This window comes from Balaenoptera physalus (assembly GCF_965194825.1).
Source record: "Balaenoptera physalus genome assembly, chromosome: 6".
NCBI classification, from domain to species: domain Eukaryota; kingdom Metazoa; phylum Chordata; class Mammalia; order Artiodactyla; family Balaenopteridae; genus Balaenoptera; species Balaenoptera physalus.
In genome coordinates, this window is record NC_138885.1 from 44,054,230 (window position 1) to 44,079,280 (window position 25,051).

Below are 25,051 nucleotides of genomic sequence, written 5' to 3' on the forward strand. Positions count from 1 at the left end.
ACACACACACACACACACACACACACACACACACACACACAAAATTGTAATTGAGGTGATAGATGGGTTAACTAACCTTACTGAGGTAATCATTTTGCACTATGTGTATCAAATTATCACGTTGTACAGAAATATACCAATTACATCTCAACGAAGCTGGAGGAAAAAAACATCCTCTGAGGAAAAAATTAAAAGCTACTTGTTAATATGTGAAATTATTTATGTTCTATGTTTATATCAAAGGGTTAATATTCACTACAGATAACATGAATGTCTTTGATTATGAGCTGCTGGCTGGACACCATTGACTGGTGTTAGTGGTAAAATTCAATAAATGCATCAAATTATCTTTCTAAATCTGAAAAACTCCAGATTCCTAAATACATTTGTCCCCAAGAGTTTCTAAGACAGGTGTATAAAAATCTATAGAATGAGATATGAAGGAAATTATAACAATGTTCATCTGTGGAGAGAGAGGTGGGGCATTTATTTTTCACTTTACAACCTGCAGTGCTCTTTGAATTTTACCAGTATTATGAATTACTGTAATAAATTTTTTAAAATGACCTTAGAAATATATGATGGATTATCTCTGTGCTATGGGAAAAAATCAGTTGGCTTTTTGCTCTATCTCATGACTTTTAAGTGAGTAGTACTCTCAACCAAGAGTCCAGAGAAGGGAGCATACTATGAGCTAGAGTGGGTAGGATGGACTGTATAAATCTGGGTCTTGGGGCTAAGTTTTAAAATATGAGGGGTTAGAGAACAAGAAAGGCAATGAAGAGCAAACCAGAAGGAAGGGTAATATTATATGAAAATACATATAGTGTATAATTTGTTTGGGGCTTCTTGCTAACTGTACAAATCTGTTAATTTTTACTTTATATTATGCAGTTATACTTTATATATGGGACTTGAAAATATTCAACAATGTGTAATTAGTAGAACTTTCCTTGCTTTATTCCACATTAGTTAATTAATGGATTTTACATAGCTTGCATGTCATACAGTTGTGAAGACATGAAATAATGACATTGTACTGTGTTTTTGCTTCACCCAGATACCTACTTTAATAGGCTTAAATTATAAGATTTCATTTCTTCTAAGTGAAATGTGTGACTAGAAACAATTTTATCTTGCTATATACCTACTTCTTGTTTTACATTTTTAGCAGTCAGTTAATTTTTTTTAAGATGCCTATAAGCATCACTTGACTATTAGTTATTTTTATAGATTCTTTTGTCTGTCACTTATATGGACTCTTCATTCCCCAACTTTTCTGTTTAATTACTTACTTTTCTTAGAAACTTTAAACCAAAACTTTTAATAACAAAGCAAATACTTTCATGAAATACAAAGTTAATAGAAATAGTGTCACCAAGTGCCTCTCTTCTATAAGTTATAGTAAAAGAATTTATTTAAAGCAAACTAAATTTTAATTAAATGTCTCCAGTAATGTTTCTGCATAGGACTTACTAAACATCTTTTTGTATTTAATGTAAAAAGTTTCCAAATCCAAATGTGATTTTTAACCCTTATTATTACTTCTCTTTTTCATTAATATTGGCATAATGTATTGTAACTTCATTTGATTTCTCCAAGAATACAGAAGGTTTTTTTCTTCCAGGTCTATTGAGATATAATTAACATATAGCACTGTATAAATTTAAAGTGTACAGCGTAATGATTTGACTTAAGTACATCATGAAATGATTACCACAATAAGTTTAGAGAACCTCAATCATCTCATATAGGTATAAAATAAAAGAATGTTTTTTACTTGTGGTGAGAAAGAACTCTTAGGATTCACTTTCCTAACAACTTTCATATATAACATACAGCAGTTTAATCATATTAATCATGTTGTATATTACATCCCTAGTATTTATTTACTTTATAACTGGAAGTTTGTACATTTGACCGCCTTCATCCAGTTTCCTCTCTCCCTCCCCTTTCCTCTGATAGCCACAAATCTTTTCTCTTTTTCTTTCAGTGTATTTGGTTGTTTGTTTTTTGAAGTATAATTGACCTACAGCACTAGATTAGTACCTGGTGACAACATAGTGATTCCATATTTCTTTTCATTACAAAATGATCACAGTAAATCTAGTTACTATGTCACCATACAAATATATTACATTATTACTGACTATATTTCCCATACTGTCTATTTCATTCCCATGATTCATTTATTTTGTAACTGGAAATTTGTACCTCTTAATTTCCCTCACCTATTTCACTCATCCTCCTCCCCTCCTCCCCTCTGGCAACCACCTGTTTGTTCTCTGTATCTATGACTCTGTTTTGTTTTGTTACGTTTGTTCACTTATTTTGTGTTTTAGATTCCACATATCAGTGAAATCATATGGTATTTGTCTTTCTCTGTCTAATTCATTTCACTTAGCATGATACCCTATGGGTCCATACATGTTGTGGCAAATGGAAAGATTTCATCCTTCTTTACAGATGAGTGATATTCCACTGTGCATGTGTGTATATATATATCACATCTTCCTTAGCCATTCATCTGTCAGAGGGCACTTAGGCTACTTCCATATCTTTGCTATTGTGAATAATGCTTCTGTGAACATTATATGTATATAATATACATATATCTTTTTGAATTAGTGTTTTTGTTTTCTTTGGGGAAATATCCAGAAGTGAAATTGCTGGATCATATGGTAGTTCTAATTTTTTGAGATACTTCTATACTGTACTCCACAGTGACTACAGCAATTTACATTCTCACCAACAGTGCTTAAGTGTTCCCTTTCTTCCACATTCTAACACTTGTTATTTGTTGTCCTTCTGATAATAGCCATTTTGACAGGTGTGAGGTGATATCTCATTGTGGTTTACTCATGATTAGTGATGGTGAGCATCTTTTTATGTGCCTGTTGGCCATCTGTATGTCTTCTTTGGAAAAATGTCTATTCAGATTCCCTGTGCATTTTTTAATAGGACTTTTTTTTTTTTGCTATTGAGTTGTATGATTTCTTTGTATATTTTAGATATTAACCCCTTATCATATATATTGCTTGCAAATGTTTTTCTCCCATTCACTATGCAGCTTTTTCATTTTGTTGATAATTTCCATTGCTGTGCAAAAGCTTTTTAGTTTGATATAGTCCCATTTGTTTATTTTTGCTTTTGTTTCCCTTGCCTGAGGAGACATGTCCAAAAAAATATTGCTAAGACTGATGTCAAACAACATACTGTCTTTGTTTTCTTTGAGAATTTTTATGGTTTCAGCTCTTATATTTAAGTCTTTAATCCATTTTGAGCTTATTTTTGTATATGGTGTGAGAAAGTAGTCCAGTTTGATTTTTATGCATATAGCTGTCCAGTTTTCCCAGCACCACTTATTGAAGAGGCTGTCTTTCTCCATTGTATATTCTTGCCTCCTTCATCAAATATAGGGTGACCATATGTGCATGGGTTTATCTCTGGGCTATCTATCCTGTTCCATTGATCTATATTTCTGCTTTTGTGCCAGTACCATACTGTCTTGATTACTGTAGCTTTGTAATATACTCTGAAGTCCAGGAGCCTGATTCCTCCAGCTCCGTTTTCCTTTCTCAAGATTGCTTTGGCTATTCGGGGACTTTTGTGTTTCCATACAAATTGTGAAATCTTTTTGTTCTACTTTTGTGAAAACTGCCATTGATAATTTGATAGGGATTGCACTGAATCTTTACATTGCTTTGGGTAGTATAGTCATTTTCACAATGTTGATTCTTCCAGTCCAAGAACATGGTATATCTCTCCATCTCTTTGTATCGTCTTTAATTTCTTTCATCAGTGCCTTACAGTATTCTACATACAGGTCTTTAGTCTCCTTAGGTAGGTTTATTCCTAGGTACTTTTTTGTTGTTGTTGCAATGGTAAATGGGAGTGTTTCCTTAATTTCTCTTTCAGATTTTTCATCTTTAGTGTATAGGAATGCAAAAGATCTCTGTGCATTAATTTTGTATCCTGCTACTTTACCAGATTCATTGATTAGCTCTAGTAGTTTTCTGGTAGCATCTTTAGGATTCTCTTTGTATAGTATCATGTCATCTGCAAAGAGTGACAGTTTTACTTCTTCTTTTCCGATTTGGATTCCTTTTATTTCTTTTTCTTCTCTGATTGCTGTGGCTAAAACTTCCAAAACTATGTTGAATAATAGTGGTGACAGTGGACAACCTTATCTTGTTCCTGATCTTAGAGGAAATGGTTTCAGTTTTTCACCATTGAGAATGATGTTGGCTGTGGGTTTGTCATATATGACCTTTATTATGTTGAGGTAAGTTCCCTCTACGCCTGCTTTCTGGAGTTCCCTCTATGCCATTTTTATCATAAATGGGTGTTGCATTTTGTCAAAAGTTTTTCTGCATCTATTGAGATAATCATATGGTTTTTATCCTCCAATTTCTTAACATGGTGTATCACATTGATTGATTTGGGTATATTGAAGAATCCTTGCATTCCTGGGATAAACCCCACTTGACTATAGTGTATGATCTTTTTAATGTACTGTTGGATTCTGTTTGCTAGTATTTTGTTGAGGATTTTTGCATCTATGTTCATCAGTGATATTAGCTTGTAGTTTTCTTTCTTTGTGACATCTTTGTCTGGTTTTGGTATCAGGGTGATGGTGGCCTCATAGAATGAGTTTGGGAGTGTTCCTCCCTCTGCTGTATTTTGGAAGAGTTTGAGAAGGATAGGTGTTAGCTCTTCTCTAAATGTTTGACAGAATTCGCCTGTGAAGGCATTTGATCCTGGGCTTTTGTTTATTGGAAGATTTTTAACCACAGTCTCAATTTCAGTGCTTGTGATTGGTCTGTTTATATTTTCTCTTTCTTCCTGGTTCAGTCTTGGAAGTTTGTGCTTTTCCAAGAATTTGTCCATTTCTATCAGGTTGTCCATTTTATTGGTATAGAGTTGCTTGTAGTAATCTCTCATGATCCTTTGTATTTCTGCAGTGTCAGTTGCTACTTCTCCTTTTTCATTTCTAATTCTGTTGATTTGAGTCTTCTCCCTTTTTTTCTTGATGAGTCTGGCTAATGGTTTATCAATTTTGTTGATCTTCTCAAAGAACCAGCTTTTACCTTTATTGATCTTTGCTATTGTTTCCTTCATTTCTTTTTCATTTATTTCTGATCTGATCTTTATGATTTCTTTCCTTCTGCTAACTTTGGGGTTTTTTTGTTCTTCTTTCTCTAATTGCTTTAGGTGCAAGCTTAGGTTGTTTATTCGAGATGTTTCCTGTTTCTTGAGGTAGGCTTGTATTGCTATAAACTTCCCTCTTAGAACTGCTTTTGCTGCATCCCATAGGCTTTCGGTCGTCGTGTCTCCATTGTCATTTGTTTCTAGGTATTTTTTGATTTCCTCTTTGATTTCTTCAGTGATCACTTCTTTGTTAGGTAGTGTATTGTTTAGCCTCCATGTGTTTGTATTTTTTACAGATCTTTTCCTGTAATTGATATCTAGTCTCATAGCGTTGTGATCGGAAAAGATACTTGATACGATTTCAATTTTCTTAAATTTACCAAGGCTTGATTTGTGACCCAAGGTGTGATCTATCCTGGAGAATGTTCCATGAGCACTTGAGAAAAATGTGTATTCTGTTGTTTTTGAATGGAATGTCCTATAAATGTCAATTAAGTCCATCTTGTTTAATGTATCATTTAAAGCTTGTGTTTCCTTATTTATTTTCATTTTGGATGACCTGTCCATTGGTGAAAGTGGGGTGTTAAAGTCCCCTACTCTGATTGTGTTGCTGTCGATTTCCCCTATTATGGCTGTTAGTATTTGCCTTATGTATTGAGGTGCTCCTACGTTGGGTGCATAAATATTTACAATTGTTATACCTTCTTCTTGCATCGATCCCTTGATCGTTATATAGTGTCCTTCTTTATCTCTTGTAATAATCTTTTTTTTAAAGTCTATTTTGTCTGATATGAGAATTGCTACTCCAGCTTTCTTTTGATTTCCATTTGCATGGGATATCTTTTTCCATCCCCTCACTTTCAGTCTGTATGTGTCCCTAGGTCTGAAGTGGGTCTCTTTTAGACAGCATATATACGGGTCTTGTTTTTGTATCCATTCAGCTAGTCTCTGTCTTTTGGTGGCAGCATTTAATCCATTTACATTTAAGGTAATTATCGATATGTATGTTCCTATTCCCATTTTCTTAAATGTTTTGCATTTGTTATTGTAGGTCTTTTCCTTCTCTTGTGTTTCCTGCCTGGAGAAGTTCCTTTAGCATTCGTTGTAAAGCTGGTTTGGTGGTGCTGAACTCTCTCAGCTTTTGCTTGTCTGTAAAGGTTTTAATTTCTCCATCAAATCTGAATGAGATCCTTGCTGGGTAGCGTAATCTTGGTTGTAGGTTTTTCTCCTTCATCACTTCAAGTATATCCTGCCACTCCCTTCTGGCTTGCAGAGTTTCTGCTGAACGATCAGCTGTTAACCTTATGGGAATTCCCTTGTGTGTTATTTGTTGTTTTTCCCTTGCTACTTTCAGTATGTTTTCTTTCTGTTTAATTTTTGATAGTTTGATTAATATGTGTCTTGGCGTGTTTCTCCTTGGATATATCCTGTATGGGACTCTCTGTGCTTCCAGGACTTGATTAACTATTTCCTTTCCCACATTAGGAAAGTTTTCAACTATAATCTCTTCACATATTTTCTCAGTCCTTTTCTTTTTCTTTTCTTCTTCTGGGACGCCTATAATTCGAATGTTGGTGCATTTAATGTTGTCCCAGAGGTCTCTGAGACTGTCCTCAGTGCTTTTTATTCTTTTTTCTTTATTCTGCTCTGCAGTAGTTATTTCCACTGTTTTATCTTCCAGGTCACTTATCCGTTCTTCTGCCTCAGTTTTTCTGCTATTGATCCCTTCTAGAGTATTTTTAATTTCATTTATTGTGGTTTTCATCATTGCTTGGTTCCTCTTTAGTTCTTCTATATCCTTGTTAAATGTTTCTTGCATTTTTCTATTCTGTTTCCAAGATTTTGGATCATCTTTACTATCATTATTCTGAATTCTTTTTCAGGTAGACTGCCTATTTCCTCTTCATTTGTTAGGTCTAGTGTGTTTTTACCTTGCTCCTTCGTCTGCTGTGTGTTTTTCTGTCTTCTCATTTTGCTTATCTTACTGTGTTTGGGGTCTCCTTTTCACAGGCTGCAGGTTCATAGTTCCTGTTGTTTTTGGTATCTGTCCTCAGTGGCTAAGGTTGGTTCAGTGGGTTGTGTAGGCTTCCTGGTGGAGGGGACTCGTGCCTGTGTTCTGGTGGATGAGGCTGGATCTTGTCTTTCTGGTGGGCACATCCACGTCTGGTGGTGTGTTTTGGGGTGTCTGTGGCCTTATTATGATTTTAGGCAGCCTCTCTGCTAATGGATGGGGCTGTGTTCCTGTCTTGCTAGTTGTTTGGCATAGGGTGTCCAGCACTGTAGCTTGCTGGTCGTTGAGTGAAGCTTGGTGTTGAGATGGAGATCTCTGAGAGATTTTCGCCGTTTGGTATTACGTGGCTCTGGGAGGTCTCTTGTGGACCAGTGTCCTGAAGTTGGCTCTCCCACCTCAGAGGCACAGCCCTGATGCCTGGCTGGAGCACCAAGAGCCTTTCATTCACACGGCTCAGAATAAAAGGGAGAAAAAATAGAAAGAAAGAAAGAAAGTAAGAGGATAAAATAAAATAAAATAAAATAAAGTAAGATAAAATAAAATAAAGCTATTAAAATAAGAAAAAAATTATTAAGAAAAAACTTATTAAGAAAATAATTTTTTCATTTTTTAAAACAAAAAATAAGAAAAAAATTATTAAGAAAAAATTTATTAAGAAAAAAGTTTTAATTTTTTAAAATTAGAAAATAAGAAAAAAATTATTAAGAAAAAAATTTTTTTTAAGTAAAAAAAACAAAAAACAAAAAAACGGATGGACCGAACCCTAGGACAAATGGTGAAAGCAAAGCTATACAGACAAAATCTCACACAAAAGCATACACATACACACTCGCAAAAAGAGGAAAAGGGGAAAAAATAATATATCCTGCTCCCAAAGTCCACCTCCTCAATTTGGGATGATTCGTTGTCTATTCAGGTATTCAACAGATGCAGGTACATCAAGTTGTTCGTGGAGCTTTAATCCGCTGCTTCTGAGGCTGCTGGGAGAAATTCCCCTTTCTCTTCTTTGTTCATATAGCTCCCGGGGTTCAGCTTTGGATTTGGCCCCGCCTCTGCGTGTAGGTCGTCTGAGGGCATCTGTTCTTCACTCACACAGGACGTGGTTAAAGGAGCAGCTGCTTCGGGGGCTCTGGCTCACTCAGGCCGTGGGGAGGGAGGGGTACGGATGCGAGGCGAGCCTGCATCGGCAGCAGCCGGCGTGACGTTGCAGCAGCCTCAGGCACACCGCGCGTTCTCCTGGGGAAGTTGTCCCTGTATCACGGGACGCTGGCAGTGGTAGGCTGCACAGGCTCCTGGGAGGGGCGGTGTGGATAGTGACCTGTGCTCGCACACAGGCTTCTTGGTGGCTGCAGCAGCGGCCTTAGCGTCTCTTGCCCGTCTCTGGGGTCTCTGCTGATAGCCGCGGCTCGCACCCATCTCTGGAGTTCGTTTAGGCGGCGCTCTGAATCCCCTCTCCTTGCGCGCCGTGAAACAAAGAGGCAAGAAAAAGTCTCTCGCCCCTTCGGCAGCTCCAGGCTTTTCCCGGACTCCCTCCCGGCTAGCTGTGGTGCACTAACTTCTTCAGGCTGTGTTCACGCTGCCAACCCCAGTCCTCTCCCTGCGATCCGACTGAAGCCCAAGCCTCAGCTCCCAGCCCCCGCCCACCCCGGTGGGTGAGCAGACAAGCCTCTCGGGCTGGTGAGTGCTGGTCGGCACCAATCCTCTGTGCGGGAATCTCTCCGCTTTGCCCTCTGCACCCCTGCGGCTGTGCTCTCCTCCGTGTCTCCATAGCTTCCCCCCTCTGCCACCTGCAGTCTCCGCCCGCGAAGGGGCTTCCTAGTGTGTGGAAACCTTTCCTCCTTCACAGCTCCCTCCCACTGGTGCAGGTCCCATCCCTATTCTTTTGTCTCTGTTATTTCTTTTTTCTTTTGCCTTACCCAGGTACGTGGGGAGTTTCTTGTCCTTTGGGAGGTCTGACGTTTTCTGCCAGCGTTCAGTGGGTGTTCTATAGGAGCAGTTCCACGTGTAGATGTATTTCTGATGTATCTGTGGGGAGGAAGGTGATCTCCGCGTCTTACTCTTCTGCCATCTTGCCCAGACCCCGCCTGATCACAGTATCTTTACGTTTTTTTTTATAAAGGTTTTTTTGCTGTGGACCATTTTTAAAGTCTTTATTGAATTTGTTACTGTATTGCTTCTGTTTTATGTTTTGGTTTTTTGGCCACGAGGCATTTGTGATCTTAGCTCCTCAACCAGGTATCAAACACTCACCCCCTGCATTAGAAGGTGGAGTCTTAACCACTGGACTGCCAGGGAAGTCCCTCTTTACATGTTATTTTAATATCATTTTCATTCCAAAAACAAAAGTAAAGCTGTAAAACTACTTACTTCCAGCTGCAAGCATTAGCCAATTTCTTCATCCTAAACAGGACCTATAGACTGATTTTCATACAAATCAGTTGCTATTGCTATGTTATTGTCACATATATGTACCTACCCATCATCCCTTTCTATCTCCAATGTTGAATGTACTACTTATGAAAGAATTCTGAATTCTTTTTTTTCTAATACTTCAAACATACCACATTATTTTATACAAACTATCCAAGAGATAGCAGGTTCTATAAAATGATTGGGAAGCTCACATTTTGCTAAATTACCTAGATCCAATTATATTTTATACTTTATATTATTAAGCTTTCTAGTAATAAGCTTATATTATGATCTTAAAAAACCAAAACAAATAAAAGAATTTTTAATAGTGTTGTTGTGATTTACCACATATTAAAGTAAATATTGGGAGCTGCTTGAATTTATCTCATGGTCATTTCCTAGAATCTAGTAATCATATTATTATGTTATATTTATACATTGAAATTTACTTATTTTACTTACGTTGTCCAATAGGAATAAGACACAAAGTATAAAAAGTATGTAACTAAATAAATATTGGTAATTTGGTAAGAATTTTATCTTGTTACAATTTATTTTCTATGAATATTAAAGAGTTTCTTGCTACATATATAAAGCTTTTTGACTCATAAATTTTCAGTATATGTGTAAATTTTCATATATATATATATGAAGATTATGCAGCTGTAATTTCACTGTAGACTTTCCCAAACCACTGGAATAAATTTCTCTCTTTACCCATTGCTGACTAGTTGTGATCTACCAATGGTAGCAGTCATTCAGTTGATCTTAACACCTGAATCATCAAGCCAATTTAAGTATTCTAGATAGTAATATCTTCAGCTCAAGCCTAACTGGAACATCAGTATGGTACCCAAGTAAATGAACATAGATTTTGGTGGACTTTGCTGTCTCTTTTCTTGTAGTTTTTTGCTCTATAATTCACCTTTTCCATGTTAAAACTTCAGGTTCAAATTCAGACAGATTGTAATTTCTTCATTCTTTCATTCTTCTGATTGAATCTTCAATTTTAAATTTATTCTAGTTCCCAAATACCATTGTTCACTCTGATCCTATTGTAGTGGTTGTAGATTGGTTTATAAATATTTCCTAACTTAATTTGGAATAAAAAGAATTTGGAGGCTTTCCTGGTGGCCCAGTGGTTGAGTCTGCCTGCTAATGCGGGGGACACGGGTTCGAGCCCTGGTCTGGGAAGATCCCACATGCCGTGGAGCAACTAAGCCCGTGTGCCACAATTACTGAGCCTGCGTGTCGGGAGCCTGTGCTCCACAGCAAGAGAGGCCGCGATAGTGAGAGGCCCGTGCACCGCGATGAAGAGTGGCCCCCACTTGCCACAACTAGAGGAAGCCCTCGCACAGAAACGAAGACCCAACATAGCCCAATAAATAAATAAATAAATAAATAAATAAATAATAATTAAAGGTGCTAATAATTAAAAAAAAATCATTGGGTGTTATACTTATGGTCTCTGAACTTAAAAAAAAAAAAAAAAAGAATTTGGACTTTGAATTTAGAGGGGAAAAAAATACCAGATTAACTCTTTAGGACTATTTTCAGCATCTGATTGGAATTTTTAATTTTTGTTATGTGTTTGAAGTAAGGACAAACTATAGTCTAAACCAGGTTTAGTCTGTCATTTGATTCTTTTCATATGTTTCTTTACTTATCCATACTAATTATATGTGTTCCATGTTTTACATTTTTGTATATATGCTTAGATTTTTAAACGTGAAGTGTCTGAAGAACTTCATTACTACTTTCTTTTAGCTATATCTTACAAGATCAATGTGGTTATTCACAGTCACAAACAGAAATAGTTCCCTAGGATAGTTCATCTTAGCAGTTTATTTTTACTACTTTAGAGATTGAAAATTCTCTGATAAAATGAATTCATTCTTCTTCATAGAAAAAAATTTTGATGATAGCTTTATTAAAATATAATTTGTTATAAATTTCACAATTTTAAATTGTACAATTCAGTGCTTTTTGGTGTATTCAGAATGTTGTACATCAATTACCACTTATTCCAGAACTTTTTCATCACCCCAAAAAGAAACCCTGTACCCCTTAGCAGTCACTCTTCATTCCCCTCTACTGCAAGCCCCTGGCAATCATTAATCTTCTTTTTGTCTCTATGTATTTGCCTATTCTGGACATTTTATATACATAGAATCATACATTATTCTGCTTTTTGTGTCTTGCTCCTTTCACTTAGCATAATGTTTTCAAGTTTCATCCATGTTGTAGCATGTGTCAGAATTTCATTCCTTTTTATGGCCAAATAATATTCCATTGTATGGATGGTACTACATTTTATGTATCTGTTCATCAATTCATGATAGTTTATTCTTTTTGAATCAGTTATTATCAGTGACAAGAAGCCTAAAATTATCTTTTGGTACAGAGCAGTCTTTGACGTATGTTTTAGGCATTAAAAACTTGTGGTTTTTTGTTTTTTTTTTTAATTTTGGTATGTTTTTTTACAGTTGTAATGGATTTAAACTTACCTTTCAAAACTAAAAAGTTATTAATTACAAAACACATCTGACTCCCAAAAGTTTTGAATGAAGGTATTGTGTAACCTCTCTGGAAATTAAGAGAAAAGGAGGATTTGGTCATCTGTTGAGAATATTTAATTTATCCTTTTTTCTAGGTGAACATTCACTAGACCGTGCCTTCCTTATATCTGTAACTAAAGTGCATCCTTTTTGAAAAGAGAGGCTCTCTTCTGTTTTCACCACCAGGAACTGAGTTCATTTTTGTTCTAGGTTATAAAGTAGCAGCTTCTTTACATCTGTGAGCACCTTACTTTACATCTATTAAAGAAGTTAACAAAGTGAATTTTAACAATCAGTATACTTGTCACTTTTCTAGCTACCAGCCTGTAAGCTCCTTGAAAACAAAAACTGTCATTTATCTCTTGGCTTTTTTCCACAAGGCTGGCAAAGAGTTTCTACTCATCTGTTTGCTGGAGGAATAATGAATGAATATGTAGAGTGAATAAATATTATCACTTATTTTTCCTGTTCTTTGGTACAGTGTTTCTCAACATTTTTTTAATAGGTAAGTGTTAAAACTTTCAAGAAGAATGTCATTGTTTTTCAGTTACAAAAATGTTGGGAACCTATATTGTTAAAAATTGGATCACAACCCAAAGCTTTATGAAGGAAGATTACAAATCAAGGGGAAATGGACCTCTATAGTGAACATTCAGAGAAGTAACATTTCTAAATATGACAAGTTGTAAAAACATAAATATTAGAAAACTGTTTATTGCATAAAACTCCTATGAAGCCTGTAAATCTGCTTGTAAAATCAGCTGATTTTAATTTCTAAATAAGAGAAAATTGTACTCAAGAAAATTTTGAAAATGATCATCACCATATTCTTTTTAATACTGACTTTTAGAATATTTGAGTCTTTTAGGGGTTCCTTTTGATTAGATAAATGCAACTTACAGATTTGATGACAGTCATCTTAAGGCAGATTTACAGGCTTCATAGAATGTTTATTCTCCTCATTAATTATATGTCACCAGAAGTTTCTTTGTGTTTGCTGTCTTTAACCAGCAATCTGTGTGACAGTAAATTTGAAAATGTAGGACTGGTAGTTAACCAATTTAAACCTCTGTAATAATCACAAACACCATGGTGTCAAGGAGGTCATCCGAGTGATCAGCTGCCTGAGTGGCTGAGATGCAAGCATGCTTCTCAGGCCCCTAGGATAGTCGTTGACTCATATGCCTTGGGTGCTCTCAAATCATTCCATTAAATAACTATGCAGTTATTAATTTCTTAAATTAAAAATTTAAACAGATGTTTTCACCACCTTTAACATGAACTCCTTGGAAAACTCTGTGACCTTCTAGATCAGGGATCAGCTAACTTTTTCTGTTAAAGGCCAGATAGATAGTAAATATTTTAGGCTTGACTAACCAGCAGGTCCTCAACTACTGTTGAGGCATGAAAGTAGTCACAGGTGATACATGAACGAATGAGCATGGCTGGGTTTCAGCTTTATTTATGGACACTTAAATTTGAATTTCATATAATATTCAGGTGTCATGATTTTTTTTTTTCTTGTGGTGCTTTCTGAACCACTTAAAATGTAAATACCATTCTTGGCTTGGGGGGGCACAGGGGGCATACAAAAAACAGGTGGCAAACTGGATTTGTTCTCTGGCTGAAGTTGGCCAACCCCTACTCTAGATGGTTAAATCTTCTGGTTGGGAAAAGTCTGCTGTAGTAGTACATTCTTAAACTCCTCCACTACCAATTCTATCATGCCATCCCAAAGTGATTTGAGCTTATGCCTGAAGACAAAAGATGTTCAATTTGTTACCAGCAGCTTCTGTGTGACCCCAATAATGTTGCTTCTTTCTCCTACTTCACAAGTAGCTCACAGAAGTAAATAAGAGGAAATTTCAACACTGCCTGCTGTGAAACTAATCGTCTTTTGTTAAGATGATGTAGTGTGGCATAATGGAAAGAAAAACTGGGAAACTTAGAAACCAGGGTGTAGTTGGTTTTACCACTACTCAAAGTGGTCAAGTTTCTCAAACTTCTGAGGCTTCATTTTCTCTCCTGTTCATCTGGAAGAAGTATTGAGGTTATATTGTAGTAGTAGATATGAAATCACTGGTAAAGTAAAAAGCATAAAAACATTGCCATTGTGGTGGTGGTAGTATTGAATGCTTTATTATTTACTCTTACATAAGATTTCTTGCAGGTTTCCCTATATATGCTGATATATTCATTCCTCTTGAAGATTAGATATAGATTAAGGATTGCTCATAAACTTTCCACAGGCATTTTACCTCCACATACTCTCACACTTTCAAGCTATCCTCATCTCCTTACTGTATAGATGTACCAAGTTCATTACTAACAGTACTATGAAATTTTTAAATTATATTCCTCATATTCTTTCTTATTCCTTTATGAGGGTAGAGACTTTGTCTCATCCCACTTGTATCTTCAGTACCTAAAGCAATGTCTGGAATATATTTGAGTCTCATAAATAGTTTCTGAGTGAATCAATGACAAAAATAATCCCATATGTTTACTTGCCTTTCATTATCAAAAGGAATATAGAAAGCTCCTTACAAACAAAATGTATTTAAATACATAAAATACATAGGATTACAAAGGAAATCTACTTTTTGCAACTTTACTAAAATGTAGTTCTATCCACAGATCCTTTAGGGTCCATGAACCCTGGTTTTTAAAATATGGAAGAATTTTTAACTAGTATCAGGGGACACACAATCCATAACCCTAAACTGCTTACTTTGACAGGATCAAAAAGCAAATGCAAACTTCATTTGGTCTTTTTAAGAAATCCTTCCTCCGCACTTTTAAATTATAACAAAAAGAACAATGAAGTTTTTAAAGCCGATTTTGCTTAAGTTTCTTTTGGTTGCAATAAGAAAAACAGAGTTTGGCAAGCTTATTTTAAAAGGGCATTTGCCTGGGAAGATACTAGAGTATCCGGAAATTCACAAGTGGGAAGAAAAGGAACAAGGATAGCTCTGGGGATTTCACCTTTCTCTAGAGTAGAGCCATTGATGGGGACTCCCATTCACATGTCCAAATTTCAAGCTACTAAAAGAGAAACCTGGATGATTCAGCTTGGATCACAGATGCATTCCTGAATTGGTCAGCCGAAGTCAGAGGGTAGAATTATGCGGTAGAGCTATGAGCACTGAGGGCCACTGTTCGGTGTCAGGGTGAGCTGGGAAGTTACTTCAAGAGATGTGTAGTCTTATTAGTTTGACTCCAGAAAATAGTACATTTATTTTATATTAATGTCTCAAGATGAAACATTACACTCAAAGCTACAAGACATCTTTGTCCACTGACAATTAGACTACATTTACAATTATGAATTTCAGTATGTGCCAGATCACCCACTGCCGTATTAATAAATGGTTTAATATCTTATAATACAGTATGCCAGTATAATGTAGTGGCAATATAGCTTAGGGGCTTAGCGTGTAGGCCCTTGAGCTAGACTTGCATGGCTTCGTATCCAGCTCTACCGCTTTATTAGTTGTGAAAGTTTGGACAGATTACTCAATCTCTGACCCTCATTTTTGCTGTCTATAAAAAGGAAGTTTATCAGTGAGCTTTTGCTGCAGTACAAACCACCACAAAAATCTCACTGGCATGTCACAATAAATGCATTTAGTTCTTGCTCAGAAGTCTGGGGGTAAGCAGGAGGAGGTCTGATCCAGGTTGAGCTCAACTGGACATGGTTCCAAGTGGAGGATGAGCCTAAGTCTGTGCCACATGTCGCATCTTCCTTGGACCTATAGCTACCTGAAACATTTTTTTCTCAGAGTAAAAAGCAAGAGTGCAAGGAAGAAGCCCACTTACTAAAGCTACATATTTCAAGGCTCTGCTTGTGTGTTGCCTGCTGTTATCCTATTTGGTCAAAGCAAGTCACGTGGCCAAGCCCAAACTCAAAGAGCAGAGAGGTACACATGCACCTCCCATGAATGTGTAGTGGGGAGAGGGAGGAATAATCCAATATACCATAGAGATTTAATATTAGTATCTAGCTAATAGAATTGTTGTAAGTTTAATACTATACGTACAGAGCTTAGAATAGCGCTTGGCACATAGTAAATGCCCAATAAATATTTGTTATTATTAGGCATACTCTTATGCAGAAACTCACACAGAAGTTCAGTATTGTTTACCTGTGATATAAAGTAGATATTTTACAAATGTGTCACTTCAAAACATGCATGCTTAAATTTAATTAAAAACTTATCTCTAATTTTTAAATTGTAGATTAGATGAACAAGATTATATGTCTTTCAGACTGGCCAGCCAGCTTCTGGGATAGTCAGAGTGGTTACTGCCTCAACTACTTAACTCAGTAAAGTCATAGAACTACTAAAGATTGAGTTCTGCCCTCTCATTTTAGAGATAATGTGTTGGGCCAAGAATGGTGAGGTATCTAAGTCAAAGATAAAGAGATAGATGGATAGATAAATGATAAATAGGTAAGTAATTAAACAGAAAATGGGAATGCAAGGAAGCACCTAGATCTCTAGAATTCCAGTTGAAAACTTTTCCCACTATATTACACAGCCCAGGTGTTGTTTCCTGTAGTTTTGTTTTTGTTTTTGTTTTGAATTTTTGAATTTTATTTTTTTATACAGCAGGTTCTTATTAGTTATCTATTTTATACATATTAGTGTATACATGTCAATCCCAATTGCCCAATTCATCCCACCACCACCCCCCGCCACTTTCCCCCCTTGGTGTCCATACGTTTGTTCTCTACATCTGTGTTTCTATTTCTGCCCTGCAAACCGGTTCGTCTGTACCGTTTTTCTAGGTTCCACATATATGCATTAATATATGATACTTGTTTTTCTCTTTCTGTCTTACTTCACTCTGTATGACAATCTCTAGGTCCATCCACATCTCTACAAATGACCCAATTTCGTTCCTTTTTATGGCTGAGTAATATTTTCTAAGTGCTGTTTATCATATTTTTTTCTTTCAGCAAACCATATAAGAAGAAATAATTTTAAGAAGCTTTTAAAATATTTTTTTCAACTGTTCCTTCAATTGAGAAGAATAATATTATAGGATAGGGTTTACTTATAATGTTAAAAAAAAACTAATCCTTACAGAAACCTTCACTTACCTACTTAACTAATATTTATTGAGTACTTATCTGTTAGGCACTTGGGCATACAGCAGAAAAAGAAAAAAAAAGCTGGTCTTGTGAGCATACATTACATAGAGGAGACAGGCAATAAACAAACTAATACATAGTATATTCCACAATCCTTTATCTGCAATTCCAAAATCCAAAAGCTCTAAAACTGAAAGTTTTTGCAATTCATATAATGGTAAAACCTGACCTAATCTTAACTTGTTTAGTAGCAAAACTGATATGAGCTATTTATTGTCTTTTTACAAATACCACTGAGAATGGATACATGTTTTGCTGTAGAGATATTAACATATTTTATTTCAGAGTGCTGTCCCAGACCTCTCAGACTAGGGGGAGAGGCTGCATAATTATAGTCCATTTACCATATTACCTTTAAAAACTCAAATAATACTTAATCCCAAAACACATCTGGCCCCCTAGGGACTATATTGGGTTGGTTAATATCTAGAAATTATAAATACTGTGACTGGAAATGAAGTATGTATGGGTATAGAAAATGAGGGTCAGTAGGGAGAAGGATGAATGCTGGAGGGTGGGAAAGTTGTTTAGCTAGTAGTAAGAGAAAACCTCTCTGGGAGGTGACATTTGAGCAGATTCTTGAAACATGCAGTGGAGCTCTCAGGGAAAAGAATGTTTCAGTCATTGGGAACAGACATGCGCCTAGATGGAGAAATGTTCCAGTCTGAGGAGGAACCAAGGTCAAAGACCTTACCCAAAAGTGTGCTTAGTATATTTAAGGAAGAACAAGAAGACCACTAGGTTGTAGATTACACAGCAAGGGGAAAAATGATAGGATAGGCTCTCAGAGTTAGCCAGGGCCCAATCATCTAAGGCAAGATAAAGCCTTTGGATTTTATCATAGATGTTCTGGGATGTCTTCAAAGTGTTCTGATCAAGAGTGTCTAAAATCCAATTTTCTTTTTAAAAATATTGCTCTGTGGATAATAAAAATATCCCTTTTTTGCTATATGGATAATAGATTGTTGCAGTACCAAAGATGAGAAAAAATAAATGATCATAACTGGTTGAAATTCAGAAATTTAACAGTGATTGGTCATTTTTAATAAAATACTCTTAATCATACTTTAATAAAATAGTATCTTAGGTGTTCATTGAGCAAGTGCTGTGCTTTGAATTAATAATCTAAATATTACTTAACTATCATGTTTGTTCTTTCTTTCTAGATTTTTCTCTAAGCATTAGGGCTGAGAAACTAGCTTGGTCATGATAATGCTATTCCCAGTCTCCCTCCCTCTTCCAGGGTCTTCTCTTCTACCTGCTGGGAGATAACTAGAGGAAAGAGCCCCGGATTTGGAATGATAAGAACTGGTTTCTCATGCTGGCTCTGCTACCAGTTGACTGTAACAATGGTTGAGTTGTTTAACCTGTCTGGATTTGTTTCCTATCCTGTAAGATACGCGGATTGAATCATCTGATTTATATAGCTCTTTCTTACCTGAAGTCATAAATTTAGCAAGTCCTGTGTGTAAGACTAAAATTCTATGATTCTTAACGAGACCTCATTAAGAATCTCAAAGTGTCCTTAAATATGAATCTGAAGAAATATAGAATAACTGTCTGTCTGTTCAGAATTCACCCTTATTTCCTTTTCAACAGGACCAAGGAAATATATACCAGAAGCCAAGAACACAGAATATTTTTCTTCATCAATCTGTAGAACTGTGATACTCCTCTAATTCCATCAAACACAAAGGAATGATCACCTTGGCAGATGGCCACAGAGGATGTCAACAATTTTTTGGAGGCAAGCAATGAAATATTTGTGCTATGAGTTTTCTATTATTAAGTATGTAGAAACAAGTAGAATTATCTTATGTTTTAATGAAAAAATAAAAGGTAGTCTTTAATATAGCAATTTATATAAGCATAGCTATTTCTCTTTTTCTTTTTTTCTTTTTCCTGAGCACTGTTGCATGTCAAAAATTATAGTAAGCTGCTTTTGCCCTTACCTGGAGTACTATATAGTATAGGACTACATTATATCCCTAAATACAAAAAATTTAAATAATAAAAATTATGTACCCATGTTTGAAAACAGGGCTCTTTGCATCTATCTTGGACACACGTATCATATAACTACAAATACTAAATAGTTTGGGAAGTTAGAATTATTTTCTACTTATTTTAAAATTATCCATGCCATGTATGAATTTTTTTGTTTAATTTCTACATTTTTTTCCCTCACTTATTTTAAACAACTATTCTGAAGTGCTCCAAAATCTTGGGATGTCATCCCTTTACATCCCTAATAGCTTCATATTTTATGAGAATCGTACACCACAAGATCCCATTGAGCATTTCGTTACTTTCACAGCAGCTCTTATTGCTCCTGGAAAAATAGCTGGCCAAGGATTATGGACCACAGTGCCATCTTCAAAATAGAAATTAATTACATTACCCTTTAAAGGGGGTTTGCTTGGGAAGAAATTGACTGGATTATAAAGAAAACAATAATAAATGTAAGGAATCTGCTCTGTACTTTCATGAAAAATAAAGACTTAAGTAGATGAATATAAAATGAAATAAAAGTAAACTCATAAAAATTTGAGTAGAATGCACTAAAGTTGAATTTCTCCAAGCATTTTATACAAACAAAGAAACTGTAGATACGTTCAGAATTTTTAATTTAGTGTTAATTCAACTCATAGGCCTAAGGTCATCCAGCAAATGAGTCTGCTTTTTAAGCTGTACATAAAGGGATGCTTTCTAGGTAAAGGAGACCATAAATGTTTAAAAAACCCAGTGTAGAGCTTCTGAGTTTTCTTTCAGTAACTAGAGTCAAAATTAGTTCTTGCTTTTCTGTTGGGGAAAATTTCATCTAATTACATTCAAATTATTCTGCAACTTTTTGGACAGCAAATCCTGATCACAAAAGAAAAGAAAAAGCAGCTGTGTTGCCCTTTCCTCGTAGTTATAAGAATAGCATTATTATGCAGTCACTAGGCTTTATAGAACCATAAGTGATTATCCACTGGCGGCTTTTTGGCAGAGAGACACCTAAACCTTTCTGAACTGCTGATAATGTATGCCTTCTCTTTTTAAGGATCTTCAGAAAAATAGATTTCATTGCTTCCTTCAGTAAACCAATCTAGTATAACAGCTCTCAGGAGTAGGGAGATCTTTCTTAACCCTTTTATTGTGACTGTTTCTAAAACTTCTTTTCTTAGAATTACACTTTAATCATGATTTAAATCTTCTCTTAGTTTGATATACATAATTCACCTATTTAAGAAAATAGTTAAAATTGACCACTGCTAAATTAATGGAACTAGTCCTATAAACAATGCTTCTCTGTAAGCAACCTGTAGTCAAATTTCTTCTTTCTCTAATATTTCCTTTTTTAACTCATCCACATGTCATATCTTATTTTGATCTTCAGTTATTCTTTAACCACAGCAACGTATCTTGTGTCAGATAGCTGTAATTTATATTTCTTCCACAGTATATTAAGAACCAGCCCTTTGTTCTTTTTGAATTGCATTCTTTTTATGACCATGTCATTAATAAGCCACAGATATTTATAATTCTAATCAAAAGTGCTATTTCATTTATTTCCCATATTTTAACATTTATTTGCAAATTATGATTTAAAAAAATTTCAGTAGTTAGAAAGGCAATTAGAACATAGCGGGTATGACTTACAAGCTTGCTATTCAAGAACACAAATTCATAGAACAGATTAAGACTGACTGATTAACCACAACTGTGCCACACCCACCAGCTGTGTGACCTTGGACAAATTACTGATTCTCTCTGACCCCCAGTTTATACATCTTTAAATTTGATAATAATAATATAATTGTAAGGATTAAATGGGATGGATAATATAAATAAAAAGCTTAGCTACCTAGCACTTGTGTAGTACATAATTCAATAAATAGGTGATGCAATTATTCTACTTTTTGCAAAATGAATAAAAACAAGTTTCCTCATAGTAGCAAGCTGAACTCTTGCAAAAGCAATAATGAATTTGTCCATTATACTCATGCCCAATTTCTTTTATCATGTTTGTTGTACTGCTAGTAAATTTTATGCACATTGAAGTTTCCCAATCAGCAGTTTACAGTTGATTTTTAAACATGTAAAAATAGTTTATTCAGAAATAACCATTAAAAAATATAATTCTTAAAAAATGGTTGTTAACCTTTTAGCCTCATGAAAACTATGTATATTCCAAATTTTGAAAGAAATTTTACTTGGGTGTTCATGGACTCACTGCCTATTATAAAATTTAACTTCATATCAACCACTGTTATTTGGAGAAATAGTCCATGTGCAAGGCAGAATGATTTGAAGAATTTTCTTATTTGGATTAAATATCTTTTATGTACACATTGATCAGATATTTATTTAGTCTGAGAAACTGATTTGACATTTCACTAGAAAAATATAAGTAAACAGGCAGTTTGGTTCTCTGTTAAAGTTTCCTAGGTTTCTGTAACATTACCACAAACTGGATGGTTTAAATTAACAAAAATTTATTCTCTCACAGTTCTTGAGACTAGAATTCTGAAATCAAATTGTCCATAGGGCCATGTTATTTTGAAGGCATTGGGGAGAATCTGCTCCATGCCTTCTTCTTAACGTATTGGCGACGTTCCTTGGCATGCTTTGGTTTATAGACTCATCACTCCAATCTCTGCCTCCCTCATCACATGGTTTTCTCCCTGTGTGTCTGTGTCTCTTCTCCTCTTATTATAAGGACACAGTCATGTTGGATTCAGCATGACTTCATCTTAACTTGATTACAACTGCTAAGATCCTGTTTCCAAATAAGGTCATATTCATAGGTGTTGAGGGTTAAGATTTGAACAATGTATTTTGGGGGAACACAATTCAACAATAACAATGTCTTTTTTTTTTTTTTTTTTTTTTACAACACTGTCTTTTATATATATCTTTTTTTTTTTTTTTAACTGAAAATAAAGTTAGGGAAGAAAAATTGATTTTAAAAACAAGGAGTTTTTTCTCCTAAGAAAGAAGTTTTTACACTTGTGAAAAGACACATTTTGCTTATAATGATTTGGCAGTATCTTTTCTTGAACATTGTTTCTTGATACTTTTTCCCATCTCCTCTATAGCTCTATTTCTTAAAATTATATAAAAATAGCTATCATTTTATTTGTTTACTTGAGATCAAAGTTCAAATCATAGCATTATTGTTTTATTATCAAAGTCTTGAGTCCATATTACACATATCAACAAATGAAACACCCTAAAGACTGTAAAGATGGTATAGCATTTGCATTTATAATTGTACTGAGTCAGTTTTTCCTTTCCTTTACTTGATTCAGACCAAGGTTACTTTTTATTTCCATGAGTAAGAAATTTGCTTTAAATAAAGTTAAGAAAAATTGATGACCTTTCAAAATGAACAGAGCCACTATATATATACATTTTTTTTTTCATTTAGAGGCTCTAGTTTATTTCTATTTAACAAATAAAAACACTGCCTACGGAAAAATATCTGAATTTTAAGTTTCCTCATAAATCAACTCTTTTTTTTTTTTAACATCTTTATTGGAGGATAATTGCTTTATAATGGTGTGTTAGTTTCTGCTTTATAACAAAGTGAATCAGTTATACATATACATATGTTCCCATATCTCTACCCTCTTGCGTCTCCCTCCGTCCCACCCTCCATTTCCCACCCCTCTAGGTGGTCACAAAGCACCGAGCTGATCTCCCTGTGCTATGCGGCTGCTTCCCACTACCTATTTTATGTTTGGTAGTGTATATATGTCCATGCCACTCTCTCACTTTCTCACAGCTTACCCTTCCCCCTCCCCACATCCTCCAGTCCATTCTCTAGTAGGTCTGTCTGTTTATTCCCATCTTGTCCCTAGGTTCTTCACGACCTTTTTTTTTTTTTTCTTAGATTCCATATATATGTGTTAGCATACAGTATTTGTTTTTCTCTTTCTGACTTACTTCACTCTATATGACAGACTCTAGGTCCATCCACCTCACTACAAATAACTCAGTTTCGTTTCTTTTTATGGCTGAATAATATTCCATTGTATATATGTGCCACATCTTCTTTATCCATTCAGCTGTTGATGGACACTTAGGTTGCTTCCATGTCCTGGCTATTGTAAATAGAGCTGCAATGAACATTTTGGTACATGACTCTTTTTGAATTGTGGTTTTCTCAGGGTATATGCCCAGTAGTGGGATTGCTGGGTCGTATGGTAGTTCTATTTTTAGTTTTTGAAGGAAGCTCCATACTGTTCTCCATAGTGGCTGTATCAATTTACATTCCCACCAACAGTGTAAGAGTGTTCCCTTTGCTCCACACCCTCTCCAGCATTTATTGTTTGTAGATTTTTTGATGCTGGCCATTCTGACCAGTGTGAGATGATATCTCATTGTACTTTTGTTTTGCATTTCTCTAATGATTAATGATGTTGCGCATTCTTTCATGTGTTTGTTGGCAATCTGTATATCTTCTTTGGAGAAATGTCTATTTAGGTCTTCTGCCCATTTTTGGATTGGGTTGTTTGCTTTTTTGTTATTGACCTGCATGAGCTGCTTGTAAATTTTGGAGATTAATCCTTTGTCAGTTGCTTCATTTCCAAATATTTTCTCCCATTCTCAGGGTTGTCTTTTCGTCTTGTTTATGGTTTCCTTTGCTGTGCAACAGCTTTGAAGTTTCATTAGGTCCCATTTGTTTATTTTTGTTTTTATTTCCATTTCTCTAGGAGGTGGGTCAAAAACGCTCTTGCTATGATTTATGTCATAGAGTGTTCTGCCTATGTTTTCCTCTAAGAGTTTGATAGCGTCTGGCCTTACATTTAGGTCTTTAATCCATTTTGAGTTTATTTTTGTGTATGGTGTTAGGGAGTGTTCTAATTTCATACTTTTACATATACCTGTCCAGTTTTCCCAGCACCACTTATTGAAGAGGCTGTGTTTTCTCCACTGTATATTCTTGCCTCCTTTATCAAAGATAAGGTGACCATATGTGCGTGGGTTTATCTCTGGGCTTTCTATCCTGTTCCATTGATCTATATTTCTGTTTTTGTGCCAGTACCATATTGTCTTGATTACTGTAGCTTTGTAGTATAGTCTGAAGTCAGGGAGCCTGAATCCTCCAGCTCCATTTTTCGTTCTCAAGATTGCTTTGGCTATTCGGGGTCTTTTGTGTTTCCATACAAATTGTGAAATTTTTTGTTCTAGTTCTGTGAAAAATGCCAGTGGTAGTTTGATAGGGGTTGCATTAAATCTGTAGATTGCTTTGGGTAGTATAGTCATTTTCACAGTGTTGATTCTTCCAATCCAAGAACATGATATATCTCTCCATCTATTTGTATCATCTTTAATTTCTTTCATCAGTGTCTTATAATTTTCTGCATACAGGTCTTTTGTCTCCTTAGGTAGGTGTATTCCTAGATATTTTATTCTTTTTGTTGCAATGGGAAATGGGAGTGTTTTCTTAATTTCACTTTCAGATTTTTCATCATTATTGTATAGGAATGCAAGAGATTTCTGTGTATTAATTTTGTATCCTGCTACTTTACCAAATTCATTGATTAGCTCTAGTAGTTTTCTGGTAGCATCTTTAGGATTCTCTATGTATAGTATCATGTCATCTGCAAACAGTGAGAGCTTTACTTCTTCTTTTCCAATTTGGATTCCTTTTATTTCTTTTTCTTCTCTGATTGCTGTGGCTAACACTTCCAAAACTATGTTGAATAATAGTGGTGAGAGTGGGCAACCTTGTCTTGTTCCTGATCTTAGAGGAAATAGTTTCAGTTT

General features: G+C 35.3%; 1 protein-coding gene and 1 long non-coding RNA gene across 24 annotated transcripts in view; one reads left to right on the top strand and one right to left on the bottom strand.

The window, feature by feature from the left end:
* MBD5 (methyl-CpG binding domain protein 5) overlaps positions 1–25,051 on the top strand; it is a 421,403-nt gene that overhangs the window by 151,525 nt on the left and 244,827 nt on the right. For 21 of the 23 annotated variants that reach the window (XM_082464889.1, XM_082464872.1, XM_082464873.1 and 18 more), the window contains one exon: positions 18,890–19,037. The exons of the other annotated variants lie outside the window; for them this stretch is intronic. The gene's annotated coding sequence lies outside the window, so the exon portion shown is untranslated. The remainder of the gene's footprint in view (positions 1–18,889; positions 19,038–25,051) is intronic. 23 annotated transcript variants of the gene reach the window in all.
* Positions 1–25,051, bottom strand: part of LOC309662475 — a 653,064-nt gene that overhangs the window by 45,249 nt on the left and 582,764 nt on the right. The gene's annotated exons all lie outside the window — the stretch shown is intronic.